This window comes from Cherax quadricarinatus, chromosome 41 (assembly GCF_038502225.1).
Source record: "Cherax quadricarinatus isolate ZL_2023a chromosome 41, ASM3850222v1, whole genome shotgun sequence".
NCBI classification, from domain to species: Eukaryota; Metazoa; Arthropoda; class Malacostraca; order Decapoda; family Parastacidae; genus Cherax; species Cherax quadricarinatus.
Window position 1 is genome coordinate 32,999,446 of NC_091332.1, and position 16,320 is coordinate 33,015,765.

General features: G+C 40.2%; 2 protein-coding genes across 6 annotated transcripts in view; one reads left to right on the forward strand and one right to left on the reverse strand.

The window, feature by feature from the left end:
* Positions 1-8,497, forward strand: part of LOC138853837 (zinc finger protein 84-like) — a 161,267-nt gene extending 152,770 nt beyond the window's left edge. Inside the window, exons 2-3 of one of the 2 annotated variants that reach the window (XR_011393057.1) lie at positions 6,501-6,608; positions 7,310-8,497. The gene's annotated coding sequence lies outside the window, so the exon portion shown is untranslated. The remainder of the gene's footprint in view (positions 1-6,500; positions 6,609-7,309) is intronic. The other variant, XR_011393058.1, reaches the window with a different exon arrangement.
* LOC128695778 (sulfotransferase 1E1-like) overlaps positions 1-16,320 on the reverse strand; it is a 200,534-nt gene that overhangs the window by 47,194 nt on the left and 137,020 nt on the right. The gene's annotated exons all lie outside the window — the stretch shown is intronic.

Consider the following 16,320-nt stretch of genomic DNA (forward strand, 5'->3'; position numbering starts at 1 on the left):
TTTGAGGAATTGTTAAATGTTGATGAAGATAGGGAAGCTGTGATTTCGTGTATAGGGCAAGGAGGAATAACATCTTGTAGGAGTGAGGAAGAGCCAGTTGTGAGTGTGGGGGAAGTTCGTGAGGCAGTAGGTAAAATGAAAGGGGGTAAGGCAGCCGGGATTGATGGGATAAAGATAGAAATGTTAAAAGCAGGTGGGGATATAGTTTTGGAGTGGTTGGTGCAATTATTTAATAAATGTATGGAAGAGGGTAAGGTACCTAGGGATTGGCAGAGAGCATGCATAGTTCCTTTGTATAAAGGCAAAGGGGATAAAAGAGAGTGCAAAAATTATAGGGGGATAAGTCTGTTGAGTGTACCTGGTAAAGTGTATGGTAGAGTTATAATTGAAAGAATTAAGAGTAAGACGGAGAATAGGATAGCAGATGAACAAGGAGGCTTTAGGAAAGGTAGGGGGTGTGTGGACCAGGTGTTTACAGTGAAACATATAAGTGAACAGTATTTAGATAAGGCTAAAGAGGTGTTTGTGGCATTTATGGATTTGGAAAAGGCGTATGACAGGGTGGATAGGGGGGCAATGTGGCAGATGTTGCAAGTGTATGGTGTAGGAGGTAGGTTACTGAAAGCAGTGAAGAGTTTTTACGAGGATAGTGAGGCTCAAGTTAGAGTATGTAGGAAAGAGGGAAATTTTTTCCCAGTAAAAGTAGGCCTTAGACAAGGATGTGTGATGTCACCGTGGTTGTTTAATATATTTATAGATGGGGTTGTAAGAGAAGTAAATGCGAGGGTCTTGGCAAGAGGCGTGGAGTTAAAAGATAAAGAATCACACACAAAGTGGGAGTTGTCACAGCTGCTCTTTGCTGATGACACTGTGCTCTTGGGAGATTCTGAAGAGAAGTTGCAGAGATTGGTGGATGAATTTGGTAGGGTGTGCAAAAGAAGGAAATTAAAGGTGAATACAGGAAAGAGTAAGGTTATGAGGATAACAAAAAGATTAGGTGATGAAAGATTGAATATCAGATTGGAGGGAGAGAGTATGGAGGAGGTGAACGTATTCAGATATTTGGGAGTGGACGTGTCAGCGGATGGGTCTATGAAAGATGAGGTGAATCATAGAATTGATGAGGGAAAAAGAGTGAGTGGTGCACTTAGGAGTCTGTGGAGACAAAGAACTTTGTCCTTGGAGGCAAAGAGGGGAATGTATGAGAGTATAGTTTTACCAACGCTCTTATATGGGTGTGAAGCGTGGGTGATGAATGTTGCAGCGAGGAGAAGGCTGGAGGCAGTGGAGATGTCATGTCTGAGGGCAATGTGTGGTGTGAATATAATGCAGAGAATTCGTAGTTTGGAAGTTAGGAGGAGGTGCGGGATTACCAAAACTGTTGTCCAGAGGGCTGAGGAAGGGTTGTTGAGGTGGTTCGGACATGTAGAGAGAATGGAGCGAAACAGAATGACTTCAAGAGTGTATCAGTCTGTAGTGGAAGGAAGGCGGGGTAGGGGTCGGCCTAGGAAGGGTTGGAGGGAGGGGGTAAAGGAGGTTTTGTGTGCGAGGGGCTTGGACTTCCAGCAGGCATGCGTGAGCGTGTTTGATAGGAGTGAATGGAGACAAATGGTTTTTAATACTTGACGTGCTGTTGGAGTGTGAGCAAAGTAACATTTATGAAGGGATTCAGGGAAACCGGCAGGCCGGACTTGAGTCCTGGAGATGGGAAGTACAGTGCCTGCACTCTGAAGGAGGGGTGTTAATGTTGCAGTTTAAAAACTGTAGTGTAAAGCACCCTTCTGGCAAGACAGTGATGGAGTGAATGATAGTGAAAGTTTTTCTTTTTCGGGCCACCCTGCCTTGGTGGGAATCGGCCGGTGTGATAATAAAAAATAAAAATTATTATTATTGTATTATACTATTATTATTATTGTATTATACTATTACAGTGGACCCCCGCATAACGATGGCATCACATAGCGATTTTTCCGCATAACGATTACTTTTATCGCAAAATTTTTGCCGCGCATACCGATTAAAAACCCGCTTACCGATTTTCGTCCGAGACGCGTCCAATGTGCCCTCACATGTGCCGGCCGTCCCATTGTTTACCAGCCAGCCTCCGCGGTAACATCCAAGCATACACTCGGAATATTTCGTATTATTACAGTGTTTTCGGTGCTGTTTCTGGAAAATAAGTGACCATGGGCCCCAAGAAAGCTTCTAGTGCCAACCCTGTGGTAAAAAGGGTGAGAATTAGTATGGAAATTAAGAAAGATTTTGAAGGGTTTGGGGCTAACCCTGAGAAGCCTATGCCAGTTGTGGAATCCATTGTGCCTACTTCAAAGATTAAGGAAATGTGTGCACAGTGGGTTGAACTGCAAACCTTTATAGATGAAAATCACCCTGACACAGCTGTTGCAAGCCGTGCTGGTGACTATTTCAATGACAATGTTGTGGCCCATTTTAGACAAATCGTAAAGGAACGGGAGGTACAGAGCTCTATGGACAGATTTGTTGTGCGACAGAGGTCCAGTGACTCTCAAGCTGGTCCTAGTGGCATTAAAAGAAGAAGGGAAGTAACCCCGGAAAAGGACTTGCTACCTCAAGTCGTAATGGAAGGGGATTCCCCTTCTAAACAGTAAGAAGATAATGCTCTCCCCTCCTCCCATCCCATCAATCATCACCAGATCTTCAATAAAAGTAAGTGTCATTTAATTGTGCATGCCTTTTTCAGTTTGTGTGTATTAAAATTAACATTTCATGTGGTAAAAAAAAATTTTTTTCATACTTTTGGGCGTCTTGCACGGATTAATTTTATTTCCATTATTTCTTATGGGGAAAATTCATTCGCATAACGATTATTTCGCATAACGATGAGCCCTCTTGCACGGATTAAAATCGTTAACCGGGGGTCCACTGTATTATTATACATATTATTATTATTATTACGTATAATTATTATTACAATATAAATTCGTAATTTTTATTCACACAAAAGATATAAGATTTACTGTTTTGCCTTATTGCAATAATTGTATAAATAATGTCAACCCATTCACGACTGCACATTGGAATGGACAATGACATCATTTGTTTACTCTTGAACACAGCCAAAACAATTGAACATTTCTCCTATGTTGAGCTCAATTTCAAGGTACTTTTCATCGTGAAAGCAATCAAAATCACATCTATTTCTGTAATATATCTTCCATTCTATCAAATGAGACAAAAAAAAAAAAACGAGAATACAACCATGAAAACCATACGAAAATACCGCTAAGGGGTGGCTAATTGCTGAGAAGTGAACTCCATTATTTATGCTTAGATTTCTTTCATTTTTGGTGTACATTAGGAAGCATCTTTCCATCATACATTACCCAAGTTTCAATAAGATAGTCCAACAAACAAATGAGATACAATTCCCAAGATCAAGAGCAAGAGCCCCTCACCAGAGTCAAGGAACCTGCCTTGAGGTCTGCTCCCTTATGGAAATTTTGCTTGCGTATGGAAGCAAAAAATCGACCCATCGACTGCTCGTATTTGGAAAAACTTGCATGTGGATGCGCTCACAAGTAGAGGTTCCACTGTAAATGGAAGCAGCGAGTAAGAGAGAGGTGAAGGTTTATAAACCAAAGGACAAGGCAGTTAGGGTAAAATATAAACAACTATTGGAGGATAGATCAGCTAGTGAGAATATAGGAAATAGGGTAGAAGATGTATGGAGTAAGTTTAAGAATATAGTGTTAGTATTCAGCAGAAGTTTGTGGTTACAGGAAAGTGGGTGCCAGGGGGAAGAAGAGCGATTGGTGGAATGATGATGTAAAGAGAGTAGTAAGAGAAAAAGTTAGCATATTAGAGAATTTTACAAAGCAGAAGTGATCCAAGGAGGGAGGAGTATATAGAGAGAAAAAGAGAGTGGTGAAGCAATGTAAAAAGAGAGCAAATGAGACAGTGAGCGAGATGTCATCAACAAATTTTGCTGAAAATAAGAAAAAGTTTTGGAGATAAATAAGTTGAGAAAGCCTTGAGAACAAATGGACTTGATAGTTAAAAATAGGAGAGGAGAATTATTAAATGGAGAGTTAGAGGTATCAGGAAGATGGAGGGAATATTTTGAGGAGCTGTTAAATGTTGATGAAGATAGGGAAGTTGTGATTTCATGTATAGGGCAAGGAGGAATAACATCTTAAAGGAGTGGGGAAAAGTCAGTTGTTAGTGTGGGGGAAGTTCATGAGGCAGCGGGTAGAATGAAAGGGGGTAAATCAGCTGGGATTAATTGGATAAAGATAGAAATGTTCAAAGTAGGTGGGGATATAATTCTGGAGTGGTTAGTGTTTTTATTAATAAATGTATGGAAGAGAGTAAGGTACCTAGGTATTGGCAGAGAGCATGCATAGTTCCTTTGTATAAAGGCAAAGGGGACAAAACAGAATGTAAAAATTTGGGAAGAATAAGTGTTGAGTATACATGATGAAGTGTATGGTAGAGTTATTACTGAAAGAATTAACCCCTAAACGGTCCAAATGTATATATACGTTCTTACGCGTAGCGCCCCAAACATATATATACGTTTTAATTTTCCTGCCTCCAGATTTGGCATGATTGGCCTTATTTGCCTGGTCAGCATAGAATTGGTCTTAACACTTGGTGTGCGCAGTATTAAAAAATCTGAGACCACTTAGTACATTGTGGGAGCACCAGTTAAATTGAGTGCCAGCTAGAGCAAACAGTGCGGCAAACACCAAGGATTCACTGATGTAATGTCATATTAACACTCCTCTTTTAAGAGGAAAGTCATGTTAACCCCAGGTTTAGGGTCTGAAGATCTCTGTCTATCTGTCTCTATCTGTCCATCTGTGTATCTGTCTCTGGCTTTGTCTATCTGTCTCTGTCTATCTCTTTTAGTCTGTCTTTGTCTATCTCTGTCTCACAGGTACACATAAATACAAGTATACGTAGTATAAATTACCTAGGATAACCCAAAAATCCAGACAAAGTGCTATACTCTGCTTGAAGATGTGAGTAAACTTGATGATGCAGTCTTGTGGCTCTCTGAGACAGAGAGCTAGACTGATAGACAGATAGACAGGGAGCTTGACAGACAGACAAATAGACAGATAGAAATGTTTGTGTACCAGCAAAAACAAAGCAAGAGGGATGGTCATCTAATCTTTTCTTATCATCTGCACCCTTCCCCACCCTCGTGTATGCTCATCAAATGTCATCTCTTATCAGATGTTATCTCCCCTTATCATGTCACTGTCAGTGGTGGACATTGTTTTTCATGCTTCAAGGGAACTTATTACATATTAGGTATTATTATGTATTATTATTATTTGCATTATTATTATTATTATTACATATTATTATTATGTATTATTATTACGTATTATTATTACATATTATTATTATTCTCCTCCTCCTTACTCCTTTTCCTCCTCTTTCCTCCTCCTCCTCCTCCTCATTCTCCTCAATCTCATCAATCATCATCAATCATCATCATCATCATCATCAATCATCATCAATCATCATCATCAATCATCATCATCATCAATAATCATCAATAATCATCATCATCATCATCATCATCATCATCATCATCATCATATACTTCCACATATCCAAAACATTGCTGGGACCTATAAATACTTTGTATATATTCCAAGATAATAGTAAATGACCAAGGCAGGTGTAAATGTCCACCTGTCAGTGTGTTTGTGGCAATTTGAGTACAATTTCAGTACTTAATACTAGTTAATACTGGTTATGAAATGACAAGAACTACTATAAATTGTAATTATCAGAACATAAAAATTATATAAAATATGAAAAATAGAAAAAAAGGTATATCAGCAACACTTCTGCAAGCGGCAGGACTCCATGTTGCCATCACATGAGCATCCAGTGCCAATTTCTTGGCCTCATATCTTTGTAAGTACTGACCCTATTTTTTTTTATTCTAAAACACTTACAAAAATGTGCTCTTTTTTTCTATGAAATAAAAAAAAAGATTTTTTTTTTCAAAATATTCGGGGTGCTGCGCAAGTGAACGTGTGAACGTATATATACGTTTGGACCGTTTAAGGGTTAAGAGTAAGATGGAAAGCAACATAGCAGATGAAAAAGGAGGCTTTAGGAAGGGTAGAGGGTGTGTAGACCAAGTGTTTACAGTGAAGCATATAGGTGAACAGTATTTAGATAAGGGTAAAGAGGTTTCTGTGGCATTTTTGGATTTGTATAAGGCATATGATAGGGTGAATAGGGGGACAATGTGGCAGATGTTGCAAATGTCTGGAATAGGAAGTAGGTTATTGAAAGCAGTAAAGAGTTTTTATGAGGATAGTGAGGCCTACCAGCTTTCTCTCGCTAGATCTGAAGGCGCTAGAATTTATGAGTACTAGTACCCTGGCGTGCAAGCCGTACTGTACGGCACCAACCCTGAAAGGGTTAAGAAGGCCTGTGACCAAGCAGCCATAGCAGAACTATTAAAGTATCATTTTCTGTATTTTTTACAGATTCCAAAGGAAGGACCTTTAGGTGTTAAGAAGGGAGAACTGAATAACCCGTGTTTATTAATACAGTGGATCCCCGCATAACGATTACCTCCGAATGCGACCAATTATGTAAGTGTATTTATGTAAGTGCATTTGTACGTGTATGTTTGGGGGTCTGAAATGGACTAATCTACTTCACAATATTTCTTATGGGAACAAATTCGGTCAGTACTGGCACCTGAACATACTTCTGGAGTGAAAAAATATCGTTAACCGGGGGTCCACTGTAAATTCTTTTTCTAACAGGTTACCAGAGTCTTTACCCCTTCTGAATAATTTTGTGTGTGTGGTTTTGAGATTTCTGGTGAACCATTTTTGTCAGTTAGGCTTTGCACAAGTCATCCAGAAGTCTTATTTTATGAAGTGTCATGTAGTTTTGAGAGACATACTTGAAGTTAAATTTACCACTGTATCACTCTAGGAGTCAAAGAAAAGCACATTGGTTTTACCAGTCTCTCAGGACACTGCAAGATTGTTTTACCCAGTACCAGAAGGACTGGGATGACGGTATTCCCCTCCTTCTCATTACCATGTGAGGAAGCACTTTGGAATCATTAACCTTTATACTGTCCATATTTTCAAATATAACAAAAAAAAAAGTAGATCAAAGTTTTTTTTTACACATTTTCAAATGTAAAAAAAAAAAAATTACGTTTTTTTTACATACTTTCAAATGTTGAGAAAACGTAGATCTATATTTGGACAGTTTAAGGGTTAAGTCATGGGCTAGGTGAGGATGGTGATGTTTCCCCCTCAGTGTTTTTTCTCAGTTTCAGAGACTGGCTAAGATGAGGTCTGCCCAGGATGACATGGGACCATGAGGTGGTGCTACATATTCTGGAAGCTGGAGAGATGGGATTGGCATTGGAGCCAGGTCCTGGGAAGGCTATGATGGAAGTGTGGTGGCTTCAAAATGATGATGGATAAGGTCCCTGATAAAGATGATGTAATCAGGAAAATTGTACGAGATTGTGGAAGGTTTGGGGAATTTGTACAAAGTCAGCAGGCCTGGCATGAAATAAGTTATATGAAGGAAGTGAAGTGTTTATTTCTAGAGATTGTGTTTGTACCCAGCGAGAGTCGGTAGACACTGTCTTATACAGGTTTCACATTAGGTGATACCTTGAACACATGCACTGACTGCCACCAGGTACATTTCAGAAATAAAGTTGATTTGTCTCCTCTTGATGAACTAAATGCAAAATGTGTGAATGAGCCATGGGAGGGTCATCTGATTCCCATGATTGTTATGGGACTATGGGACCCAACACATATTGATGTATATAAGTAACAGTTACTCTGGAATACCTAATTATATTGAATTGATGGGGACTCAGCCTAAATGTCATAAGGGCAGATCACCCTTATGGCTGTAAGGCAGCTGAGTCAAGCCTGTTTTTCTCAATATAATAGGTTATACTATAGACACTGAAAGTTTTTCTTTTTCGGGCCACCCTGCCTTGGTGGGAATCGGCCAGTGTGATAATAAAAAATATAGACACACAAACACAGGAAAGTGGGTGCGGGAGGGAAGAGGAGCGATTGGTGGAATGATGATGTAAAGAGAGTAGTAAGGGAGAAAAAGTTAGCATATGAGAAGTTTTTACAAAGTAGAAGTGATGCAAGGAGGGAAGAGTATATGGAGAAAAAGAGAGAGGTTAAGAGAGTGGTGAAGCAATGTAAAAAGAGAGCAAATGAGAGAGTGGGTGAGATGTTATCAACAAATTTTGTTGAAAATAAGAAAAAGTTTTGGAGTGAGATTAACAAGTTAAGAAAGCCTAGAGAACAAATGGATTTGTCAGTTAAAAATAGGAGAGGAGAGTTATTAAATGGAGAGTTAGAGGTATTGGGAAGATGGAGGGAATATTTTGAGGAATTGTTAAATGTTGATGAAGATAGGGAAGCTGTGATTTCGTGTATAGGACAAGGAGGAATAACATCTTGTAGGAGTGAGGAAGAGCCAGTTGTGAGTGTGGGGGAAGTTCGTGAGGCAGTAGGTAAAATGAAAGGGGGTAAGGCAGCCGGGATTGATGGGATAAAGATAGAAATGTTAAAAGCAGGTGGGGATATAGTTTTGGAGTGGTTGGTGCAATTATTTAATAAATGTATGGAAGAGGGTAAGGTACCTAGGGATTGGCAGAGAGCATGCATAGTTCCTTTGTATAAAGGCAAAGGGGATAAAAGAGAGTGCAAAAATTATAGGGGGATAAGTCTGCTGAGTATACCTGGTAAAGTGTATGGTAGAATTATTATTGAAAGAATTAAGAGTAAGACGGAGAATAGGATAGCAGATGAACAAGGAGGCTTTAGGAAAGGTAGGGGGTGTGTGGACCAGGTGTTTACAGTGAAACACATAAGTGAACAGTATTTAGATAAGGTTAAAGAGGTCTTTGTGGCATTTATGGATTTGGAAAAGGCGTATGACAGGGTGGATAGGGGGGCAATGTGGCAGATGTTGCAAGTGTATGGTGTAGGAGGTAGGTTACTGAAAGCAGTGAAGAGTTTTTACGAGGATAGTGAGGCTCAAGTTAGAGTATGTAGGAAAGAGGGAAATTATTTCCCAGTAAAAGTAGGCCTTAGACAAGGATGTGTGATGTCACCGTGGTTGTTTAATATATTTATAGATGGGGTTGTAAGAGAAGTAAATGCGAGGGTCTTGACAAGAGGCGTGGAGTTAAAAGATAAAGAATCACACACAAAGTGGGAGTTGTCACAGCTGCTCTTTGCTGATGACACTGTGCTCTTGGGAGATTCTGAAGAGAAGTTGCAGAGATTGGTGGATGAATTTGGTAGGGTGTGCAAAAGAAGAAAATTAAAGGTGAATACAGGAAAGAGTAAGGTTATGAGGATAACAAAAAGATTAGGTGATGAAAGATTGAATATCAGATTGGAGGGAGAGAGTATGGAGGAGGTGAATGTATTCAGATATTTGGGAGTGGACGTGTCAGCGGATGGGTCTATGAAAGATGAGGTGAATCATAGAATTGATGAGGGAAAAAGAGTGAGTGGTGCACTTAGGAGTCTGTGGAGACAAAGAACTTTGTCCTTGGAGGCAAAGAGGGGAATGTATGAGAGTATAGTTTTACCAATGCTCTTATATGGGTGTGAAGCATGGGTGATGAATGTTGCAGCGAGGAGAAGGCTGGAGGCAGTGGAGATGTCATGTCTGAGGGCAATGTGTGGTGTGAATATAATGCAGAGAATTCATAGTTTGGAAGTTAGGAGGAGGTGCGGGATTACCAAAACTGTTGTCCAGAGGGCTGAGGAGGGGTTGTTGAGGTGGTTCGGACATGTGGAGAGAATGGAGCGAAACAGAATAAATTCAAGAGTGTATCAGTCTGTAGTGGAAGGAAGGCGGGGTAGGGGTCGGCCTAGGAAAGGTTGGAGGGAGGGGGTTAAGGAGGTTTTGTGTGCGAGGGGCTTGGACTTCCAGCAGGCATGCGTGAGCGTGTTTGATAGGAGTGAATGGAGACAAATGGTTTTTAATACTTGACGTGCTGTTGGAGTGTGAGCAAAGTAACATTTATGAAGGGGTTCAGGGAAACCGGCAGGCCGGTGAAAGTTTTTCTTTTTCGGGCCACCCTGCCTTGGTGGGAATCGGCCAGTGTGATGATAAAAAAAAAAAAAAAACACGCAATTTAAATAAGTAGTTTATAAAGTTGTATTTCTTTTTGTAAAAGTAAAATAAGGTGTGGTACAGTTGTGGTAACTAGAGAATTGTGCTTGGCAACAGTCTTTTGTTGTTTTGGTGGGTGTGGGAGGAGCTTAGCTAGGCTCCTCCCTCTTCCTCACTCTCCTTGTTGGCTTCAAGCTGGTAGGACCTCTGGGTCCTTCTTTTTATTTTTGGGGAATTATGTGTGCCCCAGGGGTGAGTTTTATACCTTAAAGTAGTCACCATACTCAGGGTGACTAAAGTGTATCAAAACACTGGTTAGTCCAGAGATTAGTCAAAAAGAAAGAAGGGAAAATTGTTGAGCTGCACCATGTGGGCTGTTCCTAGGAGAGCAGCTAGGGAGTGTGTAGACATATGTTTTGTATATTGTATATTCTGTATATATCTATCTAGAATATAGTTCTATTTTTTTATTATTATTATTATTAACACACTGGCCGATTCCCACCAAGGCAGGGTGGCCCGAAAAAGAAAAACTTTCACCATCATTCACTCCATCACTGTCTTGCCAAAAGGGTGCTTTACACTACAGTTTTTAAACTGCAACATTAACACCCCTCCTTCAGAGTGCAGGCACTGTACTTCCCATCTCCAGGACTCAAGTCTGGCCTGCCATATTTTTTTATAGTAGCTTAAATAACCTGTGAAGAGGGCTGGTGAAAGGATTTCAGAGATACTGAGGATGATCAATCATGAATGTAGGTATTACCCTAGACTGATAAGGCCTGTATGTAAAAAGCTACCCCACACTAGAACATGTAGTGAGAACCTTACTATCAAAGTAATAAGAGACAACAACATGATGACCATGTGTGCCAAGGACACACCCATATTTGTAACTTTAATATCTCTGTACATGAACCTTTTGTATGACATAAATCCTAAAGATCTTTTATATGTAATCCTGAGTTACCCACCCTGGGTTTTGAAAAGTGATACAGGGGTTGGGGCAGTCTTGCTGCAGGATAGAGCAGGGCAAATAATGCCACTCAGCTACTTCTTGGCAAAATGTAACAGGCACAAGGAAGCAATGCCACCATAGCAAAGGAGGCTCTGGCCTTGCTTGTGGCAGTGCAAAAATTTTTTACGTATGTAACAGGGGTCTCTGCATCCTGTTATGGTTTATAGTGACCACAATCCAATACGTTTCCTTCACTTAATGAGGAACTAACATCAGAGACTCACTAGGTGGGTCTTGTTTTTCCAACTTCTAAATTTAGGTGGCTAACACCTAGCAGCCTCAAGGGGAGATGTTGGCAGAATTTTAACGACCTTTTTTTTATGGACCGATTACGTTCATTTTTGGTGTACTATTAGAAGGTTATATCGAGTATGCTGTGCTGAAGTTTCAATCATATCGGCCAAAAAGGAAATGAAATATGCAAAATTTACGAAAAATTGCATTTGGCAGGGCACAGTTTGTCAGTGGTACTTGGACAAGTGGTTTTGACACTTGCTGCTGCTAGAACAACTCTAATTCCAACACTTATCGATGAGAATTCTAAAATAAACCTTATCTTCTTGCTAAAAAAAAATAAAGTTTCATAACTTTTTTGATATATTGGAAGATGTCGGCCTTGTTGTCCACATAAATCTAAAAATATTTTGGATAGTTCGGAAACACGAACGCTTCCCCGTAAAACAATCATTCTCCTATGTTTGTTGTGAAAATCAAGTCAATTCAATCATAAATGAAGCTGTAACTTGCCTTATAGATAAATAACTTACTTTCGAGATATAGGCCGAAGCGCGCGGCACCCCCGCTGCCCGGGAACAATTTTTTTCCCCGAAAAATTCGCTTTATTTTACACTTTTTTCGCGGCCTACGAGTGTTTATTACAGTTAACCATTGTAAATACGTTTTCTCTCATCGCTGATGAGAGAGGTCGGACCCTCTGTTCACCTTCAGGGGAAATAGCGATAGAAATTTATTCCTTGGGGTGTCATATTATGCTATATATTTTTTTTTGAGGTGTACTTTTTATGTTTATATGCTATTATTATATTGCATTATATCATAATAGATCAATTGTGATAGATAAATAAGCCTTATAATTGATATTAGCGTGGGTATGGAATATTTTGTTGGCTGGAGGTGTCGGCCATTTTGTGCACTATTCCCAGGGGTTCCCGATTGGTTCCTTGATCACATTAGCTCCACCCACTCTGGCATGATCTCAGATGGTGAATTTGTATTATATTAGACATAAAAAGATGTACGAAAACGATAAAAATAACACGGGGAAAAACGTAACAAAAACGTCAACAAAGCTGAGTCAGCGCTTCTTACGCAACATGTCGCGTCAGCGCTGTCACCATGCCTGTTATAAATGGCTGTAATTCCTTTTAGAAACATCGTACAAGGATAATAATTATACCAGAGTGTAGCCAGAAAGTTCAGCTATTTTTTGGTAACAACAACTCAGTTTTCATATATTTTCGAATTTTTTTTTGCTCCGCGCGCGGGAACCCTCAATCCTCCCTCAAATCTATAAATATAAAGCACCTATACGAAAAACAGTACAGAATGGGTCACATAACCAGAGACCAAACAAAACGTTACTCATCAGTCCTAACCAGCCTGATAAGAAGGGCAAAAAAATTGTATTATGAGAACAGATTATCCATAAAAAAGACCTGGAAAACCCTATCTGAAATTCTAGGAACAAAAAAGATATCAGGAAACAGAGCAATCAAACTAACAAAACCACATGAACCCCAACTCCCACCAACTGAAACAGCAAACAGACTCAAAAACTTTGCTGATAAAATCCAAAGCTCAAATACCCCACCCAATGACTACCTCACTGGCAACTACCTGAACACATTGTTCCTAGCTCCGACTAACCCAACAGAAGTCTCCCTTATTATCAACACACTAAAAAACGAGACAGGATTTAATTACTTTACCATCCTCTATATGCAAAAAAGCTTCGCAAGTGCTGTCACCAATCATTGCAACACTCTTTAACAAATCCATCGAATCCTCTACCTTCCCCACAGTTTTCAAAATAGCGAGGGGTCACCCCGATACATAAAGGAGGAGATCAAACAGACTTGAATAACTATAGGCCAATATCCAACTTACACCCTCTCTCTAAAATCTTTGAAAAATTAATTCACAAGCAAATCTATTCCTACCTCATCTCCCACAACACACTCAACCCATCAGTTTGGGTTCAGGCCTAATAAAAATATGAATGATGCTATTATACACAGGCTAGAACAAATATACACTGCACTCGAGAAAAAAGAAGTCCCATTGGGGATCTTCATTGATTTACGTAAAGCGTTTGATACAGTTGACCATGATTTGCTGCACATAAAATTGTCACACTATGGCATAAGAGGGCACTCCCTCAACTACCTAAAGTCATACCTTAGCAACAGAAGCCAATATGTGTACACAAATGGAGCAAACTCTTCCACGCAGCCAATTACAGTTGATGTCCCACAGGGAAGTGTCCTTGGCCCTCTCCTCTTTCTCGTTTACATAAACGACCTACCAAATGCATCACAACTACTCAAACCCACACTATTTACAGATGACACTACATATATCTTCTCTCACCTAAGCCCAGTCATGCTAGCCAATACTGTAAATACTGAATTACAGAAAATATCTACCTGGATGATGATTAACAAGCTTACTCTGGATATTAACAAAACCTACTTCATACAGTTTGGAAACAGAACCACAGATGTCTCTCTTAACATAATGATAAATGGATCACCTATCACAAAACTGAGAGGGAAAATTCTTTTGGTAGACGTGTAGATGGAACCTTGGACCACCCAAAGGAGAAGGGTAGGTTGAGCTAGAGTTGGAGGTATCAGAATTCCCTAGGTGCCATGCCTAGGTAAGGTATGCGACATTATGGCCACAGTCCCCTGGATTTTGGGGATGAGTGAGGATGTTACAGTTTCTGCACTACAAATCATTGATTTTATTCGATTTGACCAGATTATATTATGAATTGTGCTACAAATTTGTACAACTATAAAGCCTCTTATTTGAAATACTCATTTGTACTTCATGTTGTAATTTTTTATTTTTTATTTTTATTATCACACCGGCCGATTCCCACCAAGGCAGGGTGGCCCGAAAAAGAAAAACTTTCACCATCATTCACTCCATCACTGTCTTACCAGAAGGGTGCTTTACACTACAGTTTTTAAACTGCAACATTAACACCCCTCCTTCAGAGTGCAGGCACTGTACTTCCCATCTCCAGGACTCAAGTCCGGCCTGCCGGTTTCCCTGAATCCCTTCATAAATGTTACTTTGCTCACACTCCAACAGCACGTCAAGTAATTTGTTTACTGTATTTTTACCACTGAATATATCATTGCTTTTGGCATGTACAGTCAACCACTGTATTTCTTTTGTACAATTATGTATCATGTCCAAATAATAAATAAATAAATAAATAAATAAATACATAGAATGTGATTGCTTATCCAATGTTTTGTGTGTAAATAATGTACATGATGTACTGTATAGATCACTTATCTGTTATTATTTTGCAGTGATTTGTGGTAGACGTGTAGATGGAACCTTGGACCACCCAAAGGAGAAGGGCAGGTTGAGCTAGAGTTGGAGGTATCAGAATTCCCTAGTGTGTGTGTGTTTTGGGAGTAGTTACATCAGGTGCCATGCCTAGGTAAGGTATGTGACATTATGGCCACAGTCCCACCAACAAAATTAATGTGACTATTCACCTGGATTTTTGGGATGAGTGAGGATGTTACAGTTTTGGAGGTGGAAAGTACAATACCTGCACTCTGAAGGATGGGTGAGGATGCTACAGTTCAAAGGGTCACATTAACTGTGATGTTGCATTGCTTCTGACAAGACAGCTATTGAATGAGTGATGGTGAATGTCTTTCCTCTTTTATTTCATCACCAGGGATTACGTGTATGCCTTGGTGCTTTTCGCTCTTTCCCTGTTGAGAGCCTCTATGCTGAAGTCCATCCCTGTCTGATCGCCATGATGCCCATTGCCTTTGCTACTGTGTTCGCTCTCATGATCTCCACAACCCTTCCATATATAGAATCGTCACCGATGTTAGTAGACATTCTTTATTTGTTCGTCGCCCCTGTTTATGCCATCCTTTTTCTCTTTACCTCCATTCCATTCGCTGTTGTCTTCCCTTCAGTTACCACCTTTCTATGTTCACGTCGTATCTCACTTTTCCCTGCTCCCCTGGGAAGTTCCAGCTGTTCGAACCTGTTCTTTCTCACTCCCTTGTGCAAAAGCCCAACTGCCTATGGTAGCTTCCTGCTCTTTTATTCTTGACCACTTCTGCTCTCTTTCTCATGCCATCGCTGTATACACAGATGGCTCTAAATCTTCTGACAGCGTCGGATTCGCAGCATTGTTTCCGGACAGTGTCGTGCGTGGGCATTTACTATCCTCGGCTAGCATTTTTACTGCTGAATTGTATGCCATTCTTGTAGCACTTATGCGTATTGCATCTATGCCTGTGTCACCATTTGTAGTTGTTTCAGACTCCCTTAGTGTTTTACAGGCTATACGAAAATTTGATACACCTCATCCCCTACTTCTCAGTATCCAACTTTGGTTATGCCGTATCTCTACCAAGTATAAAGATATTGTGTTTTGTTGGATCCCTGGTCTTGTTGATGTACAGGGCAATGAACAGGCAGACACTGCTGTGCGATCAGCTGTACATGACCTTCCAGTTTCATATAGAGGTGTTCCATTCACGGACTATTTTGCTGTAATTGCTACCCACCTTCACACCCGTTGGCAACAGCGTTGGTCTGATCTGCTCAATAACAAACTTCATTCTATTAAACCTAGTCTAGGTTACTGGCCATCTTCTTGTCATCAGTGTCAAGGTTGGGAGACTACTCTCTCCCATCTTCGCATTGGCCACACTCGTCTTACTCATGGGTATCTCATGGAGAGGTGCCCTGTTCCTCTCTGTGAGAATTGTCAGGTTCCAGTATCTGTTAGCCACATTCTGTTAGACTGCCCACTCTATCAACGAGCACGCAGAATTTACCTCCGTCATCTCTGCTCTGCTGCTCTTTCTTTACCTTCCCTTCTTGCTGATGGACCCTCCTTTAATCCAGACTCA